This window comes from Acartia tonsa, chromosome 4, assembly GCF_053477335.1.
Source record: "Acartia tonsa isolate MP-2025a chromosome 4, ASM5347733v1, whole genome shotgun sequence".
Taxonomy (NCBI): Eukaryota; Metazoa; Arthropoda; class Copepoda; order Calanoida; family Acartiidae; genus Acartia; species Acartia tonsa.
The window spans coordinates 43,322,005-43,336,460 of NC_137263.1; the positions used below are offsets into that span (position 1 = coordinate 43,322,005).

The 14,456-nt window shown below is 31.0% G+C and overlaps 1 protein-coding gene and 1 long non-coding RNA gene across 4 annotated transcripts in view; one reads left to right on the forward strand and one right to left on the reverse strand.

The window, feature by feature from the left end:
- Positions 1–14,456, forward strand: part of LOC145317328 (uncharacterized) — a 263,955-nt gene that overhangs the window by 140,619 nt on the left and 108,880 nt on the right. The gene's annotated exons all lie outside the window — the stretch shown is intronic.
- On the reverse strand, positions 6,016–11,196 carry LOC145317331 (uncharacterized). The gene is made up of 2 exons (XR_013878972.1): positions 7,889–11,196; positions 6,016–7,758 (listed from the first exon to the last, which is right to left on the reverse strand). It is a non-coding gene; the product is annotated as an uncharacterized LOC145317331 (long non-coding RNA).

Sequence of the window (14,456 nt, forward strand, 5' to 3'; positions counted from 1 at the left end):
CCCCTCCAAAAAAAAAATTTAATTTTTTTTATCTAAAATTAAAAATGAGGGGGGGGAACACCTTTCCCCCCCCAAAAAAAAAAAATGTTGTCCCCCCAAATTTTTATTTTACTTTTTCTTTTAAAATCTAAAATAAGAAATTGGGTTATTAAATTCGACTCTCTCCTCCTCAAGTGCCCCAAGAGGCCTCTATTAACTATATATAACGTTATTTGAAATCCTATCAAATTAAAAAATAAATAATTAATTATAACTGGAGATAATTAGTTACCGTTTTTCATTTATTTCCGAAGTTTAAAGAGAGATAAGATTACTTTTTGTAACGAAGCTACATAATGATGATTCGAGCCGTCAGAATGAAACATTTTTAGGAAACGTGATTTTCTCGGCTCTAATTTAAGATAGACGTTGGGATTTTTGTTTTGAAGATCCCTTTACCAATAGGGTACGTTAATCTGTCGGTCATACTTGAAACTTTATAAATGTTTCAGTTTCTGTATTTATTATGTATTTATTTTGTTATATCAAATAAACATCTACTCTTTAACTCACTTTGTCTGTTTCTCTCATGGATGTTGTCACCCTTGTTTCTTAGTGAAAGTGCACAATAGAAAAAACAAGTTTTACCACACAAAATCATCTCAAGTGCATTTTGGATGTGCTGAAAATGGATTGCCTATTTGTTCCCTAATTTCCAAAGTTGTACAGCAGTTAACCCAATCATTGCCAACGCTATTTTCAGCTACTCCGGTCAAAGGGAAAAGCGATATAACGTATAAACGATTTATACAATGACATTATACATTCAAAATTTTAATCTTTCAAATTTGATTTTTTTTAAGTTTCAAGCTTTTTTAGCTAATAGTAAATATTGAGATAGGACGCGGAAGCTAGGTACCCTTTCGGAAACTAAAATTCAGTACATCGCATTTTGCACATTTAGAACAAAGGCTCAACAGCCGCAGTCATTCTTTGACGCAATTTATAATATGATTTAGCGGCCACAGGCTGTAAATTTAAAAATCTCAAAATTAAAACATGCCTATCTAACTGTAGTAATCGTCTGCTAATTCATACAAAATTTAAACGTAGAGTTAGCTTTCATATTTTTTTGTAAGGGGTTAATTTAGTATGGCTCCAAATTCGAATTATTTCAATAAGCAAAAAGACAAAAACATGTTACGTATCGTTTCTAATATAGACAAATTCAATTCTTTTAAAAAAAAATCTGGGGCAAACGAAAGAAGACATTAATCTAATAAGGGGGGGGGGGGGAAGTTCTGACACTTTTGCGTAAATAGTGATTATAGGCTTTGTCTTTGGACTGAGAGGATAGGTTATTAGGGATAAAATCATTCTTATATGATGAATTTCCCCCAGATTTAAGATTTTTTGGATAGGCCTCCAGTAGGGTTGGGCCGGATATCCGGTGTGGCCGGATATCCGGCAATTTTCAATATCCGGCCGGATACCGGATATTGAAACTATCCGGCCGGATATCCGGCAAAATAATCATTTATATTTTACAACAAAAATCTCTGTTTTTTAGTCTTAAATGGCTGTAATTTTCTTATTATTGAAGCTAGAAGAACAATTTTTTCTGAATATGTTTATCTTTTTATTTTAGAAATCTCAAAACATAAATTTTGGCGGTTGCAGCAGTACTTGGCAGCTGCCAGCCGCAATCCGACGGTTGGCAGGTAAACGGCAACGGATTTTATGAAATTGTAATATGTCATGAAGATATATAAAAAAAAGTTTAAAATTTGAAATCTTCAAGTAAAAATTTGTGGTCACAGGAACTGTTGAAAGATTTCTGGAGACCTGGAGGTTCAGGACTTGCAGGATTATACCTGAAACCTGAAATCGACTTGAACACATATATTACATATGAGGATGTACGACTATAGGATATTTTAGTATTAGATAACATGAAATGCTTTGTTTAAGTAAAAAAATATTTTTACTTTTTACCTGAATGACCTTACCAGATTTGCTGGCAGCCTGTGCCTGCCAGGAAGGAGGTAATAAAAAAATTTCAACTCTCAGTTATGTGTCATACCCATATTTCGAAAGTCACTCAGTTATAGCCCTCTACCTTTTATACACAGAAAATAGGATAGAAGAAAAAACAAGGGGGGGGGGGGCAGGCATTCAAAGCCATCTCCCCGCCCATCCTCCAACCATTAGGGGTTGATATTACAGATTGAGGGTAGTAATAGTTAATTAGATTTATTTGCTAAGAAGAAAGATCATTTAATAGATACTTAATTTTTAAGTTTTAACCTTAATTTTATCCTATTATATAAAGTAGTAATCTTTTTTTGTCTGTAGCGAAGGATCTTGCTAACCGCTGAATTGATATGGTTCTCCTTTAGAGTAAAGCTTCTTTTAGGTCCCAGGGTGGTCTTAGGCTGTTTAATTTTTATAAAAAAAATCGTTGTATGGTTTTAAGTTATTTTTCTGAACTTTTATGTCCCTTCTAATATCCCTAGATACTAGGGACGCAGCCGCTAGTATAATATAAAACACCAGTTTATGAAGAAATTTTTTTTGCGGGTTTAGTCCCTTTCGTGGTAACGCCCCTTAAGGAGCGATTATTCGTATTTTCACAGTAGCTTTCCTCCCATTTCTAGCCCTTCGCGGGGTACTCTAACCTTGCAGGGCCAATTGCCTAACCCTGCGGGGCAATCACCTAACCAAATAAAACCTAACCTTACCTAAAATAACCTATTAAAAGCAATTTTAAAAAGTCAACGAATCGCCCCTTAAGGCGCGTTGTTACGAAAGGGACTATATCCTTTTTGATACTTTAATATGTAGTAATTTGGCCGGTTATCCGGCCGGATATCCGGTATCCGGCCAAAAAAATATCCGGCCCAACCCTAGCCTCCAGGTTCCGGAGCTCCAGGCCTCCAGGTTGTCTCTCTACAGTAGTGTGGCCCAAATGAAGGTCTAAATCGCTTTTCAATGTGCGTTATGTAAAAATAGGTTATGTATTGTTTGTAGATTTTAGCCCTCTAATTGATTTTAAGAAAAAATCTATCGCTATCTCGACAAATGCATATTTATTTTTACCTTTACTTCCCCAAATTAAGAATGCCTTACACCAGATATAAAGCAAAACATCAAATTTTCTGTCTGTTTGTTTACAAACATTGAAATAAGATATTAAAATCACCAGGAATAAACATATGAAGAAAGAAAGTATAAAAATTTATTTATGTACAATTACAATAATTTGGGAAAGCTAATTTATACTGCAAAATTATTGAAGAAAAATAATTAAAGATAAGCCTTACTCTTTATTCCTGGTTTAATAAAAAACAATCAAATTATTTTTTGCCATATTATTTTTTTTATTAGTATGCTTTTTTTTAAAGTTGAATATGAGAATAAGTATATTACATATTTTTTTACCTTCATTTAATTTTTTATTTAAGTAAATTGTCTCTTTATTGGCGACAATGTCTGTTGAGCCATGAAATTTATTAAAAACACTTTTTACTATTTTATGTCTTTAAAATGTATATTTTTTAGAGTTTTTCATCATTTCTCTTCTCATAAGACTAATAGCTACTGTTTTAGTTCAATTTCTTACACAAATTATCAATTTAAATAAAACAATGTTTTTAGACGTTTTTCGGAATTATTCGGCAGGAATGGCGGTTCTGCCTACATTTTATAATTGCTTCATATTTGAACTCTTGTTACATTATTTTAGGTTGGCAGTTCTTTAATTATTTCTTGTTAAAATCATGAAAATATGAAGTTTTTGATAAAAAGCTTAAGATTGAAATTTCGAGATCAATTTTCATTGTAGAGAGGTCTAGTTTTCACTAAAAGGTCTACATTTGAGCCGGTAACAACTTCAAGGTATCCGCAAATTGATATGGTAAAGATTTAAAAATTCATGTTTTTTTGGGCCAGTCTACTCTACAGGTAAAAATGAAAAAAAAAAATTTTTAATAGTTAGATGTCAGCTTATGAGACAAAATATGTATGTTTTTTCTTCAAATATATGAATAACAATCAAAAAGAAGTATATTTTGTTTTATAAGTTAACTTCTAACTCTTCAAAAAAAAAATCTTATTTTCAACTTTTACCTGTACAGAGACCACCTGGAGGCCTATCTAAAAAATCTTAAATCTGGGGGAAATTCATCATATAAGAATGATTTTATCCCTAATAACCTATCGTCTCAGTCAGACAAAGCCTAAAATCACTGTTTACGCAAAAGTGTCAGAACTCCCCCCCCCCCCCTTATTTTTCATTTTACTATCTGCGGAAAACTGTCTGTAATACGATGTTATCCTATAATATAAAGTGGCCAGCATTATTTTTCTCTGAAACTTAAGACCTCAGTAATTGCTTGTCCGAATGGTTTGTACTCGTTTTATTACGATCTTAGGGGGTAGTTCTAAGCTATTTTCCTGACCTGCATCGTCCTCCCCCAGAGGATAGGGGAGAAGCAACTAGTAAATATATATCACAGCTGAATGCCATAAGATTCAGCCGCCTTTATGTTTTCAATACTATTTTGCTGCTTAATGATATTTAGAAATCGCCAGCCGGCCAACTTAGGAGATGGGTGGCTGCCGAGCCCTGGTTAAAACTTTTAGATAAGCTTGCTGCCTTTCTTTTGTCTAATTAAAATAAACGCGTGGAAATGATTAATCATTAAAAAAGGTTTAAAAGAACTTTTCTTAACAAGGGTCTCATGCCTGTCCGTATCTTAAAAACTATTCATACCTTATCCTATATTATTATCATAAATTGTATATCGATAGTTAAATTGATGAAATACATACATACATACAAAAATTGAATTCTAGTAATCGCGTTAATAAAAAAGTGAATTCAGACATTTATATGAAAGCAGCTGCACCCATAGTATCAAGGGGATCTGTATTCTAATGGGAAAGAAAGAGGCAGAAAATAGACATTAGTGTAAAACATTAGAGGGAGAAAGGGTTAAATAATAAATCAACCAATGGTAACGGGAATATTAACACAGCCAAGTAGCAGAAAACAATTTGCTATCAGACGAAAAAGGTCATTGAAAAAGAGGAGGAGGTAGTTATCTATAGATCTGTTAAATAGCTTAAGGTTTTAATCTTAGAATATAACATAGTCTAAAAACATCACAGAACGTGAACTATAACCAGGATGACAACATCCATAAGTAGCGAAGCCCAAAAATTCATGAATGGGAATACGGTTGTTTTCTTAAAACGACAGGAAATTCAATTTTTATATCTATAACTTAAAAATTTTTGAAAATCGGACTATATACGTACATAAGAGAAATAGAAAAATAAGGAAAAAATTAAAAATAGCCAAAAACCTGCAAAAAGGCAGTTTGACTGTCATGGTTGTTTTTTTTAAACGACAGGAAATGTAATTTTGATATCTATAACTGAAAAGTTTTTGGAAACCAGACCATAAACACCAATGATATGGAGAAAAATGTGAAAAATACAAAAATAGCCTAAAACCTGTTTAAAGGTAGTCTGACTGTCATAGTTGTTTTCTTTAAATGCAGAAAATTTTATTTTTATATCTATAACCGAAAAAATTTTGGAAATCGGACCATAAACACCAAAGATATGGAGAAAAATGTGAAAAATACAAAAATAGCCTAAAACCTGTTTAAAGGTAGTCTGACCGTCATAGTTGTTTTCTTTAAACGACAGAAAATTTAATTTTGATTTCTAAAACTGAAAAATTTTTGGAAATCGGACCATAAACACCAAAGATATGGAGAAAAATGTGAAAAATACAAAAATAGCCTAAAACCTGCTAAAAAGCGCTCCGACCGCCATTGATGTTTTATAGTTAATTGTGCTCCTCATTAATTCGCTACTAAAAATGAGAAATCGATAAGTTCAGTGATTAGTAATTAAGCATCAGAAAAAAACCTTACTAACGCAATCACAACGAAACATATAACCAACAGACAAACAGACACAAATGAGAAGAGTAGTTTCTCCTTAATAAACAAAACAATAATGTTGAATGTAAATTATTTATTGCAGCACTATGAAGCAAATTAAATAAAACTGACCAAGTGCACAAATCACAAGAATTTTTAGAAAAAATATAAAAATAAATGCATCTCGATGAATAGGCTAGAAATGCTAATTAATTGCGTACAATCCGTAATACTGAAGATATTACACAAAAAATGAGAAGACTATTCATGAAAAACGTCAGAGGAATTAACCAAGGAGGTAGGGGACATTGAACTGTAAATTACACTGGCACCCAACGTTGGCTGAAAAAATTTGGATACTTTTATTGAATTATCATTGGTTGGTTAAAATCTAAGTGTCATAACATCAACCCATATTTAATCTAAAGAGGGGGAAATTTCTTTTTTCTTAATTTGGAAGTTTATTAATATATTGTTCATCGTCTTATCCTTTACAATCCCTTGGGATAGGCTTAATACAACTTTTTTTGGATGGTAAATGCTTGGCGCATTCTATCAAACGCTTGTATTAAGTCAAAAGTACATAAATTCTATGCTACGCTATCATATATAGTCACGCCAGGCAACAATTGAATCAAGACAAAAGTAAGTGCCGAGCTCTAAGACATATGTATGGTGAAATTAGACATAAAACCATGATGATTCCAGGTAAAACCAAAATATTTCAGCGGGATATTTTTGAGAAAATTAGATTTGAAAATTGCAGAAAATTTTTAACAACTTTGCTTTTATGAAGTCTTTCATAAAACCTCTCTATATATGATTTATTTAAGGCTGAATTTCCGTGACCTTAGGAAAGCAACTGATAAAAATGGCCATTAATTAACTCCCTTCAGGAGTGGTTTTATGAAGAACTTTATAAAAGCAAACTTGTTCAAAATTTTAAATAAAAAATCTTTGCTTTTCTTGTCATGATTATGCGGCAACTCCTAGGGGGTGAAAATTGAACTTGAAATTTTCAAATATAATTTTCTCAAAAAGATCCCGCTAAAATATTTTGGTTTTACCTGGAATCATTATGGTTTTATGTCTAATTTCACCATACATAGGTCCCAGACCTCGGCACTTACTTTTATCTTGATTCAATTGTAGTCTGGCGTGTAGTACAAGGATTAGTTAAGTAGTTATTTATCGCATCGTATTAAAGACAGCTTTCCGGGGATAGTAAATTTTTATTACATTGACTATAATACTTTTAAAACTCTCTGAACATTTTTCTTCTTGAATTCTTTGTTCTTTTGACTTATCTTTTGAAAAATAAATTAGTTTGTTTTCATTATTATGAGACTTAAATTTGCATATAAAAACAAAAGAGTTGCGTTAATTATAACAACTAAATTAAATACACTATAAATTTTTAATCCCATGTAATGAAACTTTTATTTGATATGCTGTATTTGTGAAAACAATGATCTACATATCAATCTTTGACAATCTTCTTATAGTAGGTTTGATAGTGGGAAAAGAAAGGGTTGTAAAGCAATTATACAGCCATTCCCTAAATATGAAATGTAAATTTTGTTACATAATAAAACTTCTAAAAACGGTCTTTTGAGTTTAAAGGTGAGAAAAATTGCAATATAAGTTCCATATACAGAAATGATTTTTTACAGTGTATGCATTAGGTATAGCAAGCATTTTCTAGAGATTTTCTTTGGGCAAGACAGCTTTTTATATTACATTATTTACAATTTTAATAAATACATAATTCTAATGGTAACTTTTTAAAGAAATAATAATAATAAGTTGGATTTGATATTATCTTTGAGAGTTGGGCATTTACCGCACATTGTGTCAAATTTAGGGTGTGATTTAGTAGCTGAAAACCTGATTAAAAGCAGACTAAATACAACACCAACGTTGGGACAAATGGTGACAAATGCCAACCCGACCTGGAATTTAAATATTTTGAGGTTTACAAGATTCTTAAAATACCTTTTTTGTGATATTAATGGCATAGGTACAGTGAAATATGTAGATTTTGGATTATTAACTTTAATTTTTAACTAAATCGTTGTAATTTTACATTATAATCATTATATGACACAAGACATAGACAGATTATTAAGGCGATAAGTTAAAATTTTAAGAACTAGTAGTCGCCCGAATTATCATTTTTTTTACAAGTACAGGGTGAATAATAATATATTACAATTAAAGCACTTTTACATATCAACATTTGCATTTCAGTTTTAACACAAAATAGATTTATTGCTTAAGTACATAACTTTTATTTACACAAGTTTCATTTTTTGGTAATTTAGCAAATTTAACATTTTTAAATGTTGACAGATATTTTAATTTTTTACATTATGTGCGTATGGGGATCACTTTGTTGTCAATTTTAAATCAATATCAAATTTTAAGTTGCATAAAATTTCAAATTCAATTTTACTTGTAGTATTAAACAAAAGAAAATCTGAAAAATCAATATGAAACACATGCACTGCATAATTCAAATTATTTAATACCTGTCAAAAAGACCTCAGGTGAATTCTTTTTTAAAAATTTGCCCTCAAAATCCTTAAAATCAGTTTGCTTCACTAAAATCAGTGAGGCTTACTAAAAATTTAGAGGGGATAATTTTGCCTCACTTAAATTTTAGTGGGGCAAACTGATTTTAGTGAGGCAAAAGTTTTTTTAAGAATTCAACTCTGCTATTATATAGCATACTTTGTCTGTCCGGAAGTCATAAAATACAGACTATCATATACAATAATAAAAATTTTGCTTGAATTTTTGGGAATTTGAATGTATGTTTATTTCTTTGTTTTGATATTTTTTTACTTTTAAGGGAAAATACTTTATCTTAAAATCATTTCTATGAGATTCGAACCCAAATTATGAAATATATGTACATATTTATTTTAATAAATCAAAGTTTACACTATGTCTTAAATACATAATTGTTTAATATTTAAAACGTGTACTGTTTAGTCGCAAACTCTTGTTGGGTCAACTTACAATTTTACTGATTTCAATAAATTTGAAACAGAGAACAATTATTTTATGTGCAGTTTTAAATCACATTAAAGCATTATTTTTATGTATAATGTAAAATGAAGGTTTAAATATAAAAATGGAATGGATTATTTGAATAGAGATCACATATGTAGATTTTGACTGATGGTTAGATAAAAGGCATTAAATTTAAAGCTTAATTTTATTAATAGTTCATATCAGTGAAAGCAACAAAGCATTTAACAGTAAAAATATTATTACAACTTAAATTCAGAGATCATATTTTGTGTTTAATATGTACTTTAAACTAGCAATTTAGTTATTTTTAGTCCAATACTTTACCTAATTATTTTATTTACAATTCTTCTTAAAAACTCTTAAAATAAAAAGGATCACAAGAAGGAATAACCCTAATTGTTTATATTAAAAGTTATTGTTGAAAAAGTGTAGCACCAAACCAAAACTTCGAGAAAATATAATTTACAGTCATCCCCCCCACCACCCTCTTTCTAATTTTAACACAAACATAACATGATAAAATTCAAATATAATACCAATGTTTCTAAAACAAACTTGCTTATTGGACACGCCGTACAATATTAGATTATTTGATTAATCGAACTTTAAATTACACCATAATTGTATATACAGGAAGATAGTGGACTTTTATTCAGCAGTAATTCTAACTCGGACCGAAGATGCCCTATCATTAATAATAAGACAACAACAAAGACAGTCATATCCAATAGCAGCGCTGAAACTTTCAGGATTTACACAGTAAACATCAAAATAAAATGCGTAGTTAAATACTGTGTCGTAGATTTGGTAATTCTAATAGAATATATATAAGCTGTGTAAACACTTTCCAGTCTAAGCTGCACAAAAAATTCAGAGTATTTCTGTTAAAACTAGAATAAAATGATACTCTAGAGCTTAGACTGCGTAAAAACTTTATGTTCAACGGACAGCCTTCCTCCAGCAGACATGCCCATTTATGTAGGAGACATGCTACGAACAAGAAGAAACTAATTTCAAGTAATTTGAATATACTTACTCAATAATGATCAAAAAGTTAGATTAGGTTATATGTGGGATAAAGGGATAGTATTGAGGAAGATAATTTTGTTTCTCGTATTAATTCGAATCCGGTGGATAGGAACTGGTTCTCATCCATACGAAAAAACTATGTCTAGCATCGTATTATATCCAGCTTTGTACGAATATAAAAATGTACAATCATAAGATTAAAACCAGTTTTTTTAGCCCGTGCCTTCGGCACCTCGGGGCTAAAAGAACTGGTTTTAATCTTATTACTGTACATTCTATATCCGCGGAAAGCGGTTTATAATACGATGAAAGAAATAACTATTACAGTATTTGAAAGTTTTTAGGAATATTATTGCCTGTTAAACGTCTGGACAAACTAATATAAAATCTTAATGAATGATTAATTTGGCTTAGTTGGGTTTTATGATAAATACCTTGAACATAACCCCTATAAAAGATTAAAATCATGCACTTTTTTGTTGTCAAAATACTTATTTGTTGTTAGTTAAAAGAACATATTAATCTTAAAATATTCTTAAAATAATAAACTTCATTATAATTTTCATCTTTAAACGTAAAAAAAGTAACCTATTTATTTACTAGACAAAAGCAGGAAAAATTATCATAATGAAAATGTTTAATATCTTTGAAAAATGTTAATATTACAAGAATGTCGAATTTTTCATTAAATTCCTCCCATTCTTATTAGCGAAGCTACTCTATAATCAGCTCAGTATTTGTTCGTTCGTCAACAAATCCGTAAGTTATTTTTAACAGCAAATTAAATCGAATATTAATGTGCCAAACTGATATCAGAGATGAAATAAGTATTATTTTCAATTTTCAATTAATTTTTATTAAAAAAGGGTTTGCCTATTATTAATGTACAACCTATGGATATACCTCTCCTTGTTTATTAAATAAATAGACTGTGGCGATTATTACATCCTACTCAAAATATTTGGCTATAGTCCCTTTCGTGATATCGCCTATTAAGAGGCGTTTCGTCGTATTTAAACAGTAGCTTTTAATAGGTTATTTTAGGATAGGTCAGGTGATTACCCCACAGGGTTAGGCAATTGGACCCAAAAGGTTGGCGCCCTCTACCACAGAGATAAGAGAAAAGCTACTGTGAAAATACGACGAAACGCCCCTTAAGAGGCAATGTCACGAAAGGGACTATATCAACATATTTTTTGGATCATGGAAAGAAAACAAAGTCATTCCTAATTAGGACAGAAGTCACTGGAAATTGATCTAAGGAAGGCTACTTATGTCCTTCATCTAACAAAATCTAACTTAAGGGAGGTGACTTATGTCCTTTGTCTGACAAATTCTTACATTAGGAAGGCTGCTTATGTCCTTCATCTTGCAAAACTTAGCTTTTCTGTCCTTCACATTGCAAAACCTCACAAAACATAGCTTTTCTGTCCTTCACATAGCAAATTCTTGCAAAACATAGCAAATTCTAGCAACACATAGCAAATTCTTGCAAAACATAACAAATTCTTGCAAAACATAGCAAATTCTTGCAAAACATAGCAAATTCTTGCAAAACATAGCAAATTCTTGGAAAACTTAGCTTTTCTGTCCTTCACATAGCCAATTCTTGCAAAATATAGCAAATTCTTACAAAACATAGCAAATTCTTGCAAAACATAGCAAATTCTTGCAAAACATAGCAAATTCTTGCAAAACATAGCAAATTCTTAGAAAACTTAGCTTTTCTGTCCTTCAAATAGCAAATTCTTGCAAAACATAGCAAATTCTGGCAAAAACATAGCAAATTCTTGCAAAACATAGCAAATTCTTGCAAAACATAGCAAATTCTTGGAAAACTTAGCTTTTCTGTCCTTCAAATAGCTAATTCTTGCAAAACATAGCAAATTCTTGCAAAACATAGCAAATTCTTGCAAAACATAGCAAATTCTTGGAAAACTTAGCTTTTCTGTCCTTCATATAGCTAATTCTTGCAAAACATAGCAAATTCTTGGAAAACTTAGCTTTTCTGTCCTTCACATAGCAAATTCTTGCAAAACATAGCATATTCTTACAAAACATAGCAAATTCTTGCAAAACATAGCAAATTCTTGGAAAACTTAGCTTTTCTGTCCTTCACATAGCTAATTCTTGCAAAACATAGCAAATTCTTACAAAACATAGCAAATTCTTGCAAAACATAGCAAATTCTTACAAAACATAGCAAATTCTTGCAAAACATTGCAAATTCTTACAAAACATAGCAAATTCTTGCAAAACATAGCAAATTCTTGCAAAACATAGCAAATTCTTGCAAAACATAGCAAATTCTTGCAAAACATAGCAAATTCTTGCAAAACATAGCAAATTCTTGCAAAACATAGCAAATTCTTGCAAAACTTAGCTTTTCTGTCCTTCACATAGCTAATTCTTGCAAAACATAGCAAATTCTTGGAAAACATAGCTTTTCTGTCCTTCACATAGCAAATTCTTGCAAAACATAGCACATTCTGGCAAAACATAGCAAATTCTTGCAAAACATAGCAAATTCTTGCAAAACATAGCAAATTCTTGGAAAACTTAGCTTTTCTGTCCTTCAAATAGCTAATTCTTGCAAAACATAGCAAATTCTTGCAAAACATAGCACATTCTGGCAAAACATAGCAAATTCTTGCAAAACATAGCAAATTCTTGCAAAACATAGCAAATTCTTGGAAAACTTAGCTTTTCTGTCCTTCAAATAGCTAATTCTTGCAAAACATAGCAAATTCTTGCAAAACATAGCAAATTCTTGCAAAACATAGCAAATTCTTGGAAAACTTAGCTTTTCTGTCCTTCATATAGCTAATTCTTGCAAAACATAGCAAATTCTTGGAAAACTTAGCTTTTCTGTCCTTCACATAGCAAATTCTTGCAAAACATAGCATATTCTTACAAAACATAGCAAATTCTTGCAAAACATAGCAAATTCTTGGAATACTTAGCTTTTCTGTCCTTCACATAGCTAATTCTTGCAAAACATAGCAAATTCTTACAAAACATAGCAAATTCTTGCAAAACATAGCAAATTCTTACAAAACATAGCAAATTCTTGCAAAACATTGCAAATTCTTACAAAACATAGCAAATTCTTGCAAAACATAGCAAATTCTTGCAAAACATAGCAAATTCTTGCAAAACATAGCAAATTCTTGCAAAACATAGCAAATTCTTGCAAAACTTAGCTTTTTTGTCCTTCACATAGCAAATTCTTACAAAACATAGCAAATTCTTGCAAAACATAGCAAATTCTTGCAAAACATAGCAAATTCTTGCAAAACATAGCAAATTCTTGCAAAACATAGCAAATTCTTGCAAAACTTAGCTTTTCTGTCCTTCACATAGCTAATTCTTGCAAAACATAGCAAATTCTTACAAAACATAGCAAATTCTTGCAAAACATAGCAAATTCTTACAAAACATAGCAAATTCTTGCAAAACATAGCAAATTCTTGCAAAACTTAGCTTTTCTGTCCTTCACATGGCAAATTCTTGCAAAACATAGCATATTCTTACAAAACATAGCAAATTCTTGCAAAAAATAGCAAATTCTTGGAAAACTTAGCTTTTCTGTCCTTCATATAGCTAATTCTTGCAAAACATAGCAAATTCTTACAAAACATAGCAAATTCTTGCAAAACATAGCAAATTCTTGGAAAACTTAGCTTTTCTGTCCTTCACATAGCTAATTCTTGCGAAACATAGCAAATTCTTACAAAACATAGCAAATTCTTGCAATAAGGGTCCCAAACTCAAAAACGAATTTTCAGCGCGATCCAACCACCGGTTCTTGAGATACGGTGACCTGGTGTCCTTGGTACCGATGGTAAGATTTGGGAAATGGTTCGAATCTGTAGTAAATTTGGCTAAGTCCAAAAATATTTTGACACTTAGTCAAATTTTTGAAGAAAAAATACCAAGGTGACACCAAGCGTACCTACTGAGAGGACACCAGGTCGAAAATATTCTAAGTGTCAAAAAAATTTTGGACTTAGCCAAATTTACTAAGGATTCGAACCATTTCCCAAATCTTACCATCAGTAACAAGGACACCAGGTCACTGTATCTCAAGAACCAGTGGTCGGATCGCGCTGAAAATTTGTTTTTGAGTTTGGGACCCCTATTGCAAGAATTTGCTATGTTTTGCAAGAATTTGCTATGTTTTGTAAGAATTTGCTATGTTTTGTAAGAATTGCTATGTTTTGCAAGAATTTGCTATGTTTTGTAAGAATTTGCTATGTTTTGCAAGAATTTGCTATGTTTTGTAAGAATTTGCAATGTTTTGCAAGAATTTGCTATGTTTTGTAAGAATTTGCTATGTTTTGCAAGAATTTGCTATGTTTTGTAAGAATTTGCTATGTTTTGCAAGAATTTGCTATGTTTTGTAAGAATTTGCTATGTTTTGCAAGAATTAGCTATGTGAAGAACAGAAAA